The sequence below is a fragment of the Leptonychotes weddellii genome, chromosome 7 (assembly GCF_054177405.1).
Source record: "Leptonychotes weddellii isolate Sample4059 chromosome 7, ASM5417740v2, whole genome shotgun sequence".
Classification (NCBI taxonomy): Eukaryota; Metazoa; Chordata; class Mammalia; order Carnivora; family Phocidae; genus Leptonychotes; species Leptonychotes weddellii.
In genome coordinates this window covers 75,571,429-75,585,554 of record NC_138375.1, presented here as the reverse complement: position 1 = coordinate 75,585,554, position 14,126 = coordinate 75,571,429, and the positions used below count along the sequence as shown (strand labels likewise).

At 35.9% G+C, this 14,126-nt stretch overlaps 1 protein-coding gene across 6 annotated transcripts in view; it reads right to left on the bottom strand.

Moving 5' to 3' along the window:
- ARB2A (ARB2 cotranscriptional regulator A) overlaps window positions 1-14,126 on the bottom strand; it is a 388,449-nt gene that overhangs the window by 195,404 nt on the left and 178,919 nt on the right. The gene's annotated exons all lie outside the window — the stretch shown is intronic.

The following is a 14,126-nucleotide window of genomic DNA, read 5'->3' as shown; positions in this document are numbered from 1 at the left end:
GAGGTGGGTGGGGGAATGGGTTAAATAGGTGATGGGGATTAAAGAGGGCACTTGTGATGGGCACTGGGTGTTATATGTAAGTGATGAATCACTAAATTCTTCACCTGAAAGTAATATTACACTGTATATTAACTAACTGGAATTTAAATAAAAACTTGAAGAAAAATATTATTTAAAAAAAAGGTGATAAAGGAGATAAATCTTAGCTATAACAAAGTTGTCTTTCATATGTGACTATTTCCCAAGGCTTTCACAAAATTATAGCTTTTTACTATTCATTTTTTAAGAGAGCCAGATCCCCACCATTTTGAGATAAAACAAATTCTGCCGAATATTTGCTGCCCCCTACTATATCACTAAAATCCCAATTTTATGAATGAGATGATGGTGTTCTTAGGTAATTTTGTGTTATTTCCAATCTGCAGCCCACACTACGCCCACAACCATTACATATTTACAAACCATAATCTGGAGAGTGTCTATTTTGAAACTATACAGATTTCAATAAGAAAGACTTTCTAATATGCTTCAATTACAGAAATGCAAACATACTAAATCTTCTCTATAGGTTTCTCCATGAATTTCACACCAGAGTTCATTTTGTATTGAGTAACTTCAAGCTGGATGATTTTAGAATACATAAATACACAAAGCGCATGAAAAGAAAAGAAGTGAATCTATTAATTAGAGTTTGCTGGTGCCAGAATGCATAGGATATTTACACTGTGGAACTGGGCTGTACTCAGAGTACAGGTTGGATTTCCTGATGTACTCTTGCCATCATTAATTGTTAAATGCCAAAGAGAAGTGATGCAATAACCAAAGCCTTATCACGTATGCCAGATTCTACTACCTAGTCATTGCAAAGTCTGCATTTATGATGGACTACCTGAGCTGATAACACATGGAATTATCTAAACAACATTTGCATATTTGTGTAATTATTTTCTAAGGTTAATTAGCTCCTGTAAAGCATTTCGCCCTTTGAGACTGCTTGCAGTGACAGGTTCACATATTTTCTGAACCACTGCCAAATCTGACAGATTTTTTTCTTCAGCTAACCTGTTGCTACAAAGTTATAAAATGAAACCTCCTAAAATATATACTCTAAACTTACAACTGATTTTAGGAAAAGTAAAATGAAAGCTTAATGAATTTGAAGGTTTTTTAAATGTCCAATTTTAAAATAAAAATGTCAGAATTATTTTTTTATTTCACATAAATCTTTCTGTGATTATATTGGTAAGCATCTCTACTAAGAAAATTATGAATACTAAAATCTAGCATTTTGGATGTTAAACTAGCACATAACCTATGTCACTACTTTTAGTTGAGTCACGTACGTCACACAATACATACACTCCTACCCCCCCCACAGTCCTTAGCACTATCACTGATTTGCTATTTACACTGGAAACATCAACCAGAGGAAGAACACTAATATAAAATCTACACCTTTTTTTTTTTAATCTACACCTTTTTTTAAGCAAAATTTACAAATTAAGGTGCATTATTTTACAAAGCTAAGACTTTCATTAGGTAAAATGTAATCTCAACAAAATCTAAATGTAGGCAGAAAACCCACGTCAAATGGATTTTTGAGGATGCAAAAATGTACATTACCATCTTGTACCCAACTCATCCACAGGTACAAGATGAAAGAAAATTTATATTTTTAGAAACTGGCCAATCCGGTACTCTTCCAGAAGAAATGAAATACAAACACCATCTGAGCCAAAACCTAGAAAGATACACACAAGGAAATTATGCTTTAGCTTTAAGCTTTTAGATGATTCTGTTAAGTCCTTTGTACATAAACAAAGTATAAATTGTACATTAGTACAGAACAAGCATTTATAAGAATAGTTATGTGTTGGGCGCCTGGGTGGCTCAGTTGGTTAAGCGACTGCCTTCGGCTCAGGTCATGATCCTGGAGTCCCTGGATCGAGTCCCGCATCGGGCTCCCTGCTCGGCAGGGAGCCTGCTTCTCCCTCTGACCCTCCCCCCTCTCATGTGCTCTCTCTCTCTCATTCTCTCTGTCTCAAATAAATAAATAAAATCTTCGGGAAAAAAAAAAAGAATAGTTGTGTGTAAAATATATTTTATGTCACATGAGATGTAATTTAATTTCAATCCATTTAAATAATTAGGATTAAAAATTTATCTTCATTTTGGCATATTTTAAATGTGTGATCTTTAAAAAACAGTGTATGCATTTGTGTTTAACAGTGATTAAAGGACTAGGGGTATGTATGAATGCATAAAAACTAATGCTACAGCATACATACAATGAAAACATTTTCAAAAACAAAGCACCATTATTTTGTTTCTAAATATTAAATTGATCCATATGAAGTTACCAATATTAGACATTTCTGACCCTAAAAAGTGTCAATTTCATAAAATTCAATCTTAAACATAATGAAAATAGACAAAAGAATCAATAAGCTAGAGATATCTTACAGCTATCAACTTTTGCCTTGACATTTTTAGGTGTCAAGATATTACTGACAGCTATCAATCTTAAAAGACAGATTAAGGCTATGTTACTTGTCAATATGGCTACATTAATAAATTATAAATGGCTACAAACAGAACAAAGATAACTGACAAAGGATCAGTATTCAGAACTGTATCAAACATATTTGAATTTTACATATCTTAAGCTTAGCATGCCCAAAAGTAAAATCTGAATTGGTTTCCTGACTCCCCATTACCTGTTTTCCTTCAGTCTTTCTCATCTTGCTAAGTGGTATCTCCACCCACCAGTTTTCCAAGCCAAAACTCTAGAAGTCATCCTTGATGTTTTCCTCGTCTCCTATCTCTCATATTTATCCAATTCAATTTATCATCCAAAATGTTTCTAGAATCCATAAACTTCTCCTAATTTCTGTTCTTACTATCTCAGCCCAAGTTACCACTGTATTTTGCATAGGACACAAACCACTTGAACTGGCTATATCCTCTTCCTCATTTAATGTTTATAATGATATTATGACATAGATACTCCAAATATTCAAGTTTCCAGAGCATAATTTGCCCAATGTCATACAAATTACCAGATTGCAAGCTGACCTGTCTGGTTCTAGCATCTGAACTGCTATGCTATACTACCTTACTACCTATCCTTTTAAATCATACTGGGCTAAATAAACCTTGTTTTTTTTTTTTTTTAAATTTGTTTCAATATAAAGTTTAAACAATAATTAACTAACAAGAAGTTAGTAAAAAATAGATAAGCAAATAATTATGGTCCATTATTTATGGAAATGGTGCCAAATCTTTTGTGATTGGGCCATAATTGCCACAAAATGGGGGTAACCTGGAATGGGAGGCAGCTAGAGCTGGTAGGATTCTTAGATTCCAAAACTATGCTATTAATGAGTTCTATTCACTCTAATAAATTTAGGCTTTCTTCTCTTAGTGCAACCTACAGTGCAATCATAACAATGCTTCTATAGCCCATATTAAGGCAGGTGCAGATTGAAATACTTTATAAATGGTAACTCATTTAACCTGGACAATGTACTATTATTATTCCCATAAGTAGATGAACAGGCAAAGGACAATTAAGAAACTTACTCAAGAAAACTGCTAGTATATGGCAGAGCCAGAGTTCAAACCTAGGTAGTCTGACCCCCATATATGTAATTTTAATCAATGTATACTGCACTGCTGAAATACATTTAATATCCTTCCCACTATGTAGGCATAACCAAAGTTGCTGCTCTTTGCAACAATGAACCAAATGGCGAAGGGCTTTTAAGAAAAAGGGACGAGAATGTTACTTATATAGATAACATGTACAGGTGGGCCAGGTTCATATGAAAAAAGAGTCTTTGTGAAATGAAAAAGCTTGTTTTCTGAAAGTTAAACATATTCTTCTTTTCCTTGAATAGCTTCTACCACCTTATGAGAGAGAAACAACCTAGCTTAAGACCTAGTATTAATTTTCTGCCATTTATTCATCCACAACAAAGAAAAAGGCTAAGTGAAAGAAGCTAGACAAAAAAGGTACATATTATATGATTTGAATGATAGGAAATTCTAGAAAAGGCAAAACTATAGTGTTAAAATGTAGATTAGCAGTTGGCAGGGTCAAAAATGGAGGAGGGAGGAATCTGACTGCCAAAGGACACAAAATAAAGGTTTTTGGGATTATGAAAATGATTTTCTACCATGATGGTAGTGATAGTTACACAATGGTATACACTTATCAACCACATCTAACTGTATACTTAAAATCGGTACAATTTACAGTATATAAATTATATCTCAATAAAGTTGACAAAAAAAAAAAAGAAAAAAAATCAAATGGTAAATCTTTTTTCCTAAACAGAGTTCATGAAACCTACTGTAAATAAAGTTTTATTAGAACAGAGCCATGTTTATGGCTTGTTTATGTATGATGCTTTTGCCTTACAACAGTGGAGTTCAGGAGTCATGACAAAGTCCATATAGCCTGAAGGATTAAATTAGTTACTCTCCAGCTTTTTAAGAAAGCCTGTCGACCCTCGCTCTACATACTTATGATCTCAGTTCCAGCTTAGAACAGCAAATTAAACATCCATATCTGACAGCATTATCTCTCCAAACCCACAAAAACTATAGTAAAAGATTTTTTTTTTTTCTTACAAAGACATAAATCCACAAGGCCTACGAGGAAAAGGCAGGGGAGAAAACACTATGACATTTTGGAAGATGGAGAGCAGACAGAAGAATGGTACCCAATTCAGCAGGTCTAAGAAAGTCAAATCCCAAGCTGGCCATGGGGAAAGCTGAGTATCAACTCCATTTATGCTGCAAAATTCTCTAAAGCACAGGGATAGGATTCTAGTTACCTCAGGATTGAAGGAAAGTAGGATATATGTAATGAGGCTTCCTGAAAGTAGTTGTTTTCCTGTCTTCCATTATCTTTACACATCCTGACAGGAGAGACTTTGAAATGGGTTTATCAGTAACATATGCAAACTGAACGTAGAATGTGGTGATGTGCTTTCTCTCTTTTCCCCCAGCCTTCATCCCTTCTAAACTTCCAGACTGTAAGCAGTCAGATCCTCAGTCTTTAGGCAGAAGACCAGAAGACTCTTGTTTGAGAAATCAAACTGGGCTGACTACACTAAAAGTTCTAAAGACACAGATGAAGAGAGAAAGACAAATACTATGTGATCTCACTTATCTGTGAAATCTAAAACCACAACAACAAAAAACCCCAAAATTGAACTCACAGAAAGAGAGAATAAACTGATGGTTGCCAGGGGTTGGGGGTAGGAGAAATGTATGAAGGTGGTCAGAGGGTCTAGACTTCCAGTTATAAGATGAGTAAATTCTGGACATGTAATAAACAGTATGATGACTATAGTTAACAATACTATACTGTATGTTTGAAAATTGCTAAAAAGGTAGGTTTTAAAAGTTCTCCCCATCAAAAAAAAAAAATGTAACTAAGTGAGCTGATAAATGTGCTAACTTTATTGTGGTAATCATTTTGCAATGTATACATACATAAAATCACTATGTTGCATACCTTAAACTTACACAATTGTTATATTTCAATTATATCTCAATAAAGCTGGAAAAAATTCCAACACACCAAAAGAGAGAGAGAGAGAGAGAATGAGAGAGAGAGATACAAATTGGTGGGGGTGGGAGTGGTGGAAAATTCTCAGCAACTAGATTACTCAGACTGCCTACAGTGAAGCTCAAACATCATAAGCCCCATCCATATGCTTATAGGTTCCAACTAGCTTTTTAATGCCCACTAATAAACATGAACAGACTGCCAAACATTACTGGACATATGAAGAAAGCCTGCAATACAAAATATACACACCAGACTAAACTGAAACTTTGATGAAAGAAGAAAATTTCAAAAACACTACCATTATCTTTAGAGAGATGAGAGAAGATAGTACATGCATAAAACAAGAACAAGTGTATTATTAAAAAGAGATATTCAAAGAATAAAGAATTCTTGCAAATTAAAAGCAAAAACAGCAGAAAGGAAAAATTTGATAGAGGAATTAGATGATTAAGTTAAGGAAATCTAGAAGCAAAAGATATAAAAAATAGAAAAGTAGTAAATCCAATGATAAGTCTAAGAGATTCATCATCCAAAACAGTTCTAGAAAAAAAAAAAAAAAGACAAAACACAAGGGAAGAAATCAACAACAAAATATTTAAGAACATTTCCCAGAACACTAGCTGCTAGAATGAAAAGGCTGGCAAAGTACCCAGTACTGGGTAGTTTGCATGAATGGAGAGCTATATAAAGGTATATCACTATGAAATTTAGAATCCAGGAATAAAGAGAAGATTCTATAATTGTCAAAATAGAAAAATGGTTAGGATTCAGAACAATTCTGGAGTTTTCAATAGCAAAAGAAGAATCAAGAACATGATAAAAAAAAAAGTCTTCAAAATCTGAAAGGAAAATAATATCCAACTTATAATTCTATAGCCAGCCAAAATATCTTCAAATATAAATATAAGCTAAAAACATTTTCAGACACACAAAGATGAAAAAAATTGTATCTCATTACTCTCTCCTAAAGAAACAACTGGAAGATGTGCTCTTTCAAAGTAAGAAATAAACTAAGAAAAATGAAGAGATGAGCTATAGAAAATAGAAGAAATAAGAAAGTGACAATAGGAATCTTCAAAAAAATAGTGAAGGAAGATTCCAGGATGATAGCTGCACATGAGATGCAGTGGGCAACCAGACTAGGTGGCAGTAGTGCGACTTAAGAGACAGATATGCTGAGGACTGTCATCACCATGACCCTCACTACCACCACATCATCATCATAAAATATAATGACCTAATGAGTCTGACCTAGATTTCTATTTGTATTTGGCTTCTCCCAACCATACACTGATAAGATTCTTGTCCCCTATTCATGCTTTTTCGCTGTTTCAGCTGAGGATACTAAATATACCTCACAAAAGCATTGTATTTTCACTAAATTAGGAGCTAGTGGTAGACCAAGGGAAGCTGAGAAATACGAAATACAGAACAGCACACTCCTTCTAGTCATTTTTCTGCTGATTTTCTCTGCTAACTGCTCCAACTATGGAAAGCCAAGTTTTTCAAGACTACATTGTTCCTTGACTTTCCTGTAAAAGGGCTATAGTAATGTTGAGGGAAGTTGAGGTCAGAGAACAATCCAAAGTATCTGTTCAGCTTATCTTCTACTATGGGCTTTCATCTAATATTAACAATATTTTCCTTTCCTTATACAATATTTATGCCTGTGCTTACTGCTCAATATTTCAAGTTGAACAACACATTATTTATGAATACATACAGTAATGGTAGGAGTTTTACTCGATGTACTGCCCAGTATCTCAAACCCTAACCCCACAAAATTGAAGAACTCATTCTCCCATCTGCTTTGAGTGTCGATGGCTGACAGCTCTTGCAGCCAAACCACTCACTCCTGCCATTGATTTCAGGGGAAAAGAACTAACATGCCCAAGATTATGCCTCCTTTTTGAAGGGCAACTGATTCCAATGGCTGGTTAGTGCTGGCTCCCTTGCCCCAGTTTGGGAGAATTATCTTTGATCCCTATGAAGGCCAACTATGATTCCTTCATTCCCTACAGGTGTTTATCCTGAGAATAATCTCCAGTAAATCTCCTACTGGCTCATTAGATAATTATGCTCATCTCTTTATCAGTCGGCTTCTAAGGGAATTTGATCTATGACAGTTGGTTCCAGTGAGCAGTCTGAAAAAGTTGACTCTAAGGTAGAAATGTGGAGCTGAATTAGCTGCTCACTGGCTAGCCAGCAACAAAACCTCAAAGCCTGTAGTAGGTGGAATATTGATAACCCTGGCATACAGTAGCAGTGCAACCATTCAAAACTTTCATCAATAATGAACTGGAAGTATATACTGGTAGAAAGGAATACACCAGCAGGTACATGTATTGGCACTGAAAAGTGTATCATTAATAAGATTATAGAACTGGATGGCCATTTCCAAGGGCAACAGATGTTTTTTGGGGGAAAAAAAAAAACAGTGAAAGGCTGAGAGTGATTAATCAGCACAAGACTAACAGTGAAAGCCAGAGAATGTCCTCAGCAGCATATAAAGAGACTCTCACCTTCTGCAGTAGGAAGGCAAAAGAACCCAAGGAGTAGGCCCAGTACTTTTGTAATAGTAGAGCTCCAGAGAAAGCTGGACTCTCAGGTGTGCAATGTGGGGTTAGGGCCCTAATTCACAAGGAGTGGGACCATGAGACATGGAGTGGAGGCATCCTAATCTCTTAAATCCCCAGATTCCCCTGAACCTTCACAGGGCCTGCAGAAGTAGCCCATGCTTTGGAGTTAAAAGCTAGTGCATGCCTGAAGATGATGCAGAAGCCACTGCCTTTGCCAGACATGTGCTTCCTTGACCCCCCCACTCTCACTCCCACTTCTGACCCTAGCCCAATAACTAGGATAAAGCCACAGTATACCCTATCCAGGGAAGTGCTGGGCCTCCTAAGAGAGGAAAGGGACAATACCATGAAGGAGTTGCAGGGTTTAGTCAATACTTACATGCAGGAGCAAGGGCAGTACATACAAAGATACTGGATCAAGGAGGACAGAGCATTCACTTGGATAAGGAGAGTTTATTGATACATAAATACTTTCTCAGGATACAGGATTTAATACCTGTCTAAATTTTCTATTGCTGCACTAACACATTACCACAAACTTAATGGCTTAAAACAACACAAACCCATTATCTTATACTTCTGTATAGCAGAAGTCTGATATAGGTCACACTGGGCTACCTACAATCAAGGTGTCCTTTCTGAAGGTTTTTTTTTTTAATTTTTAAAAAAGGTTTATTTATTTATTTTAGTTGGGGGGGGCAGAGGGAGAGGGAGAAACTCAAGCAGACTCCACGCTGAGCATGGAGCTGGTTGTGGAGCTGGAGTTCACAACCCTGAGACTATGACCTGAACTGAAACCAAGAGTCGGATACTTTACTGTGCCACTCAGGTGCCCTGCCGTTCTGAAAGTTTTAAGGGAAAATCCATTTCCTTGCCTTTTCCAGTTTCTAGATGCTTCCCCCTTGGCTTACAGCTCCTGTCCTCCATCTTAAAGCCAGCAGCCTTGCACATTTCTGACAATGCTTCCACAGTCATAACTCTTTCTCTGACTCTCATTTTTGCTTCCCTCTTCTACTTTTAAGAACCCTTATGGTAACATTGGGCCTAGTTGATTAATCTAGGATAATCTCCCTATTTTAAGGTCCTTAATGTTAACCACATCTGCAAAAAATGTTTTTGCCATGTAAAATAACATACTCACAGGTTCCAGGGATTAGAATGTGGGCCATTTTATTGGAGACCATTATTGCCTACCACAACATCCTAGTATGAACTCTGAGAGACGGGGATAATTCCTTGGTAGGATCACTCTTAGAAGTCTGCAGAAAGTAATGACCTATACTAAGTGAAGACCTTGTGTTACATTATCATAACTCACCACTGAGTGTCCATCACAGAAGAGGCAATAAACAAAAAGACAAGAAGGCTTAGCCAGTTTACATCCGTCAGACTCTGATAGCTGGCTAACTCAGAGCTGGCACAATCAGTGCATGAATGGGGAAGCCAGAGTCTCAAGGGTAGATGTGATGCATAGGCCCACAAGCATGCATGCATTTCACTCACCAAAGCAGATTCAGGTACTACCATCTAATGAATAATTCAGCAGAGTGAGAGGCAATAGAAATACCTTTGGAGTGTGTGTGTGTGTGTGTTGGGGAGGGGTAAGGTTAGAAGACTATTTGATAACCCTAAAGGTAATGAGCATTACGAGAGCACAGTGAAGATATGTCAAGAATTCCAGACAGTTCATAAGAGACTCTTAATCTCGGGACACAAACTGAGGGTTGTGGAGGGGGGTGGGAGGGATGGGGTGGCTGGGTGATGGACATTGGGGAGGGTATGTGCTATAGTGAGTGCTGTGAATTATGTAAGACTGATGAATCACAGACCTGTACCCCGGAAACAAATAATACATTATATGTTAATAAAAAAAACAGTAAAAAAAAAAGTAAATTAAAAAAATAAAGAATTCCAGACAGTTCAGTCTAGAACATTCTCTAAACAAAATGGAATAGTCAGAAGCTAAGTATGACTCCTAGGATCTATATCTGAATCTAAAGCTATAATCATGATATAGCAAAAACTCACGTCAACCTGTGTCATCAAGAAAAGGTTAGATTATTTTCAGTATGCTCTCTTTAGGAAAGTAAGGCATTACATACATAGCACCTTTTACAGAGATTTAAGGGATGATGGAAAGGAGGCAATCAGGGAAGCAGGGATTTTCTGGGGGTCCTGCTTTTGTGTAGGCAGGACAATTATTGTTAGGCATCAGTGGATCAAATGTAAATGCTTATGATTTGATATCCCTGCTTTATAAGACATGTTAACCAGATGATCTGTGATTACACTATGAAAAATGAAATGAGTAAACTGCTTTCAAAGAATAATTTTAGGGGCGCCTGGGTGGCTCAGTCATTAAGTGTCTGCCTTCGGCTCAGGTCATGATCGCAGGGTCCTGGGATTGAGCCCTGCATCAGGCTCCCTGCTCCGTGGGAAGCCTGTTTCTCCCTCTCCCACTCCCCCTGCATATGTTCCCTCTCTCGCTGTGTCTCTCTCTGTCAAATAAATAAAATCTTAAAAAAAAAAGAATAATTTTAAAACTATGCAAAGATCATTTGCAATTGCCAGAGATAATATATTTATCTATCTAAACACATGTGTGTGCTCCCTCCCTCTCCGACCCACTATAGGACTTCAGTTCTTCAGTGCTGTTTAACCAGCTTTATGTCTTTGAGTGGTTACTTACCCTCTTGGATGCTCAAAATCCTCAGCTGTACATGAGAGGTTAACCTGGGAGACCTCTAAAATTATACCTCTTTCTAGTAAAGTTAGAGCAAAAACTTTAGGAACAAAGAGAATCTGAGTTACTATCTCATAGGATTATAGGCTAGGGAGGTTGAACAGATGCAAAATAAAAAACCTGACAAGCAGCATATAGTAAATGTTTTAGCCTTCAAGATATACTACAAAAATGTAACTAACTTATTTATATACCTGAAATAATGATTTACTTTGTTATAAATTAACTTCTGAAAACACCTTGAAAATATACTAATAAAAACCATATTAGTTTAAACATATTATAATAACTTCTCTGTGTGTTATAAAACCTAATTCATTCAAAGAAATTTGGATATTCTAAATTTGTGAAAAATTTGAACTGAAATACTATTTTAGTCTTTTAATTTAATTTTAATTCTGGTATAGTTAACATACAGTGTTATATTAGTTTCAGATGTACAACATAGTAATTCAATAGTTCCACACATTACTTAGTGCTCACCAAGATTAGTGTACTCTTAATTCCCTACACTTATTTCACCCATCTCCCCACCCACCTCCCCTCTGGCAACCATGTTTGTTCTGTACAGATTAAGAGTTTGTTTTTTTGGTTTATCTCTTTTCCCCCTTTGTTTTGTTTCTTAAATTCCACATGAATGAAATCATACGGTATTTGTCTTTCTCTGAATGGCTTATTTCACTTAGCATTACACTCTCTAGATCCAACCATGTTGTTGCAGATGGCAAGATTTCATTCTTTTTAATGGATGAATAATACCGCATTGTATATGTACACCACTTCTCTATCCATTCATCTATTGATGGGCATGGGCTGCTTCCATAATTTGGCTATTGTAAATAATGGTGCATAAACATGGGGTGCACACATCCATTTGAATTAGTGTTTTCATATTGTTTAAGTAAATACCCAGTAGTGAGATTACTGGATTGTAAGTAGTTCTATTTTTAATTTTTTGGGGAACCTCCATAATGTCTTTCATAGTAGCTGTACCAGTTTGCATTCCTACCAACATTGCACAAGGATTCCTTTTTCTCCACATTCTGACCAACACTTGTTGCTTCCTGTGTTTTTGATTTTAGTATTTTCCAACAGGTGTGAGGTGATACCTCATTGTGGTTTTCATTTGCATTTTCCTGATGATGAGCATGTTTTCATGTGTCTGTTCGCCTTCTGTATGTCTTCTTTGCAGAAATCTCTGTTCATGTCTTTTGCCCATTTTTTAAATTGGATTATTTGTTTTTTTGGGTGTTGAGTTGTATAAATTCTTTATATATTTTAGATATGAACGCTTTATAGGATATGTCATTGGCAATATCTTCTCCCATTCAGGCTTTTAGTTGTATTTTGTTTTTTGTTGGTTTCTTTGCCGTGCAGAAGCTTTTTATTTTGATATAATCCCAACAGTTTATTTTTGCTTTTGTTTCCCTTGCCTCAGGAGACATATCTAGAAAGACGTTGCTACAGCCAATGTCAGAGAAATTACTTCCTTTGCTCTCTTCTAGGATTTTTATGGTTTCAGGTCTCACACTAGGTCCTTAATCCATTTTGAGTTTATTTTTGTGTATTATGAAAGAAAGTGGTCCAGTTTCATTCTTTTGCATGTAGCTGTCCAGCATTCCCAACAACATTTGTTGAAGAGACAGTCTTTCCCATTACCTATTATTGCCTCCTCTGTCAAAGATTAATTGGCCATATAATTTTGGGTTTATTTCTGGGCTTTCTATTCTGTTCCATTGATCTATGTAAATATTTATGTGACAGTACCACACTGTTTTGATTACTACAGCTTTGAATGGGATTGTGATACCTCCAGTTTTTTTTCTGGAATTGTGATACCTCCAGTTTTTTCTTTCTCAAGGTTGCTTTGGCTATTCGGAGTCTCTTGTGGTTTCATACAAATTTTTGGATTGTTTCTTCTAGTTCTGTGAAAAATGCTGTTCGTATTTAGATAGGATTGAATTAAATCTATAGACTGCTTTGGGTAATATGGACATTTTAACAATATTTGTTCTTCTATTCAATATGCATGGAATGTCTTTCCATTTCTTTGTTGTCCTCAATTTCTTTCATCAACGTTTTAGAGTTTTCAGAGTACAGGTCTTTCACCTCTTTGGTTAAGTTTATTTTTAGGTATTCTATTATTTTTGGTGTAATTGTAAATATGATTTTCTTAATTTCTCTTTCTGTTGCTTCGTTATTTGGGTATAGAAATACTATGCCTTTATGTACATTGATTTTGTATCCTGTGACTTTACTGAATTCATTTATCAGTTCTAGTAGTTTTTTGGTGGACTTTAGGCTTTTTTTTTTTTTTTTTTTTTAAGATTTTATTTATTTATTTGACAGAGAAAGACACAGCGAGAGAGGGAACACAAACGGGGAGTGGGAGCGGGAGAAGCAGACTCCCTGCCGAGCAGGGAGCCCGATGCGGGACTCGATCCCGGGACTCCAGGATCATGACCTGAGCCGAAGGCAGTCGCTTAACCAACTGAGCCACCCAGGCGCCCATGGCTTTTTATATGTAGTATCATGTCATCTGCAAACAGTGAAAGTTTTACTTCTTCCTTATCAATCTGGATGCCTTTTATTTCTTTTTCTTGCCTGATTGCTATGGCTAGGACTTTCAGTACTATGTTGAAAAAAAATGGTGAGTGGACATCCTTGTCTTGTTACTGATCTTAGGGGAAAAACTCTGTTTCCCCCCCACTGAGTATGATGTTAGCTGTTAGGTTTTTCATATTTATTATGTTGAAGTATGTTCCCTCTAAACTTACTATATTATTTTTTTTATCATGAATGGATGTTGTACTTTATGAAATGCTTTTTCTCAATCTATTGAAATGATCATAAGATTTTATCCTTCCTCTTATTGTTATATCAGGATTGATTTGCAAATATAGAACTGCCCTTACAGTTTCAGGAATAAATCCCATGTGATTGTGGTGAATGATTTTTTAAATCTATTGTTGCATTTAGTTTGCCAATACTTTGTTGAGAAGTTTTGTACCATGTTCATCAGAGATATTGGCCTGTATTATTATTTTGTGTGTGTGTGTGTGTGTGGTGTCTTTATTTGATTTTCGTATCAGGGTAATTCTGGTCTCATACAATGAATTTGGAAATTTTCCTTCCTCTTGCATTTTTTTGGAAAAGTTTGAGAAGAATAGGTATTAACTCTTTTTTTTTTTTATAATTTTATTTTTATTTATTATTTATT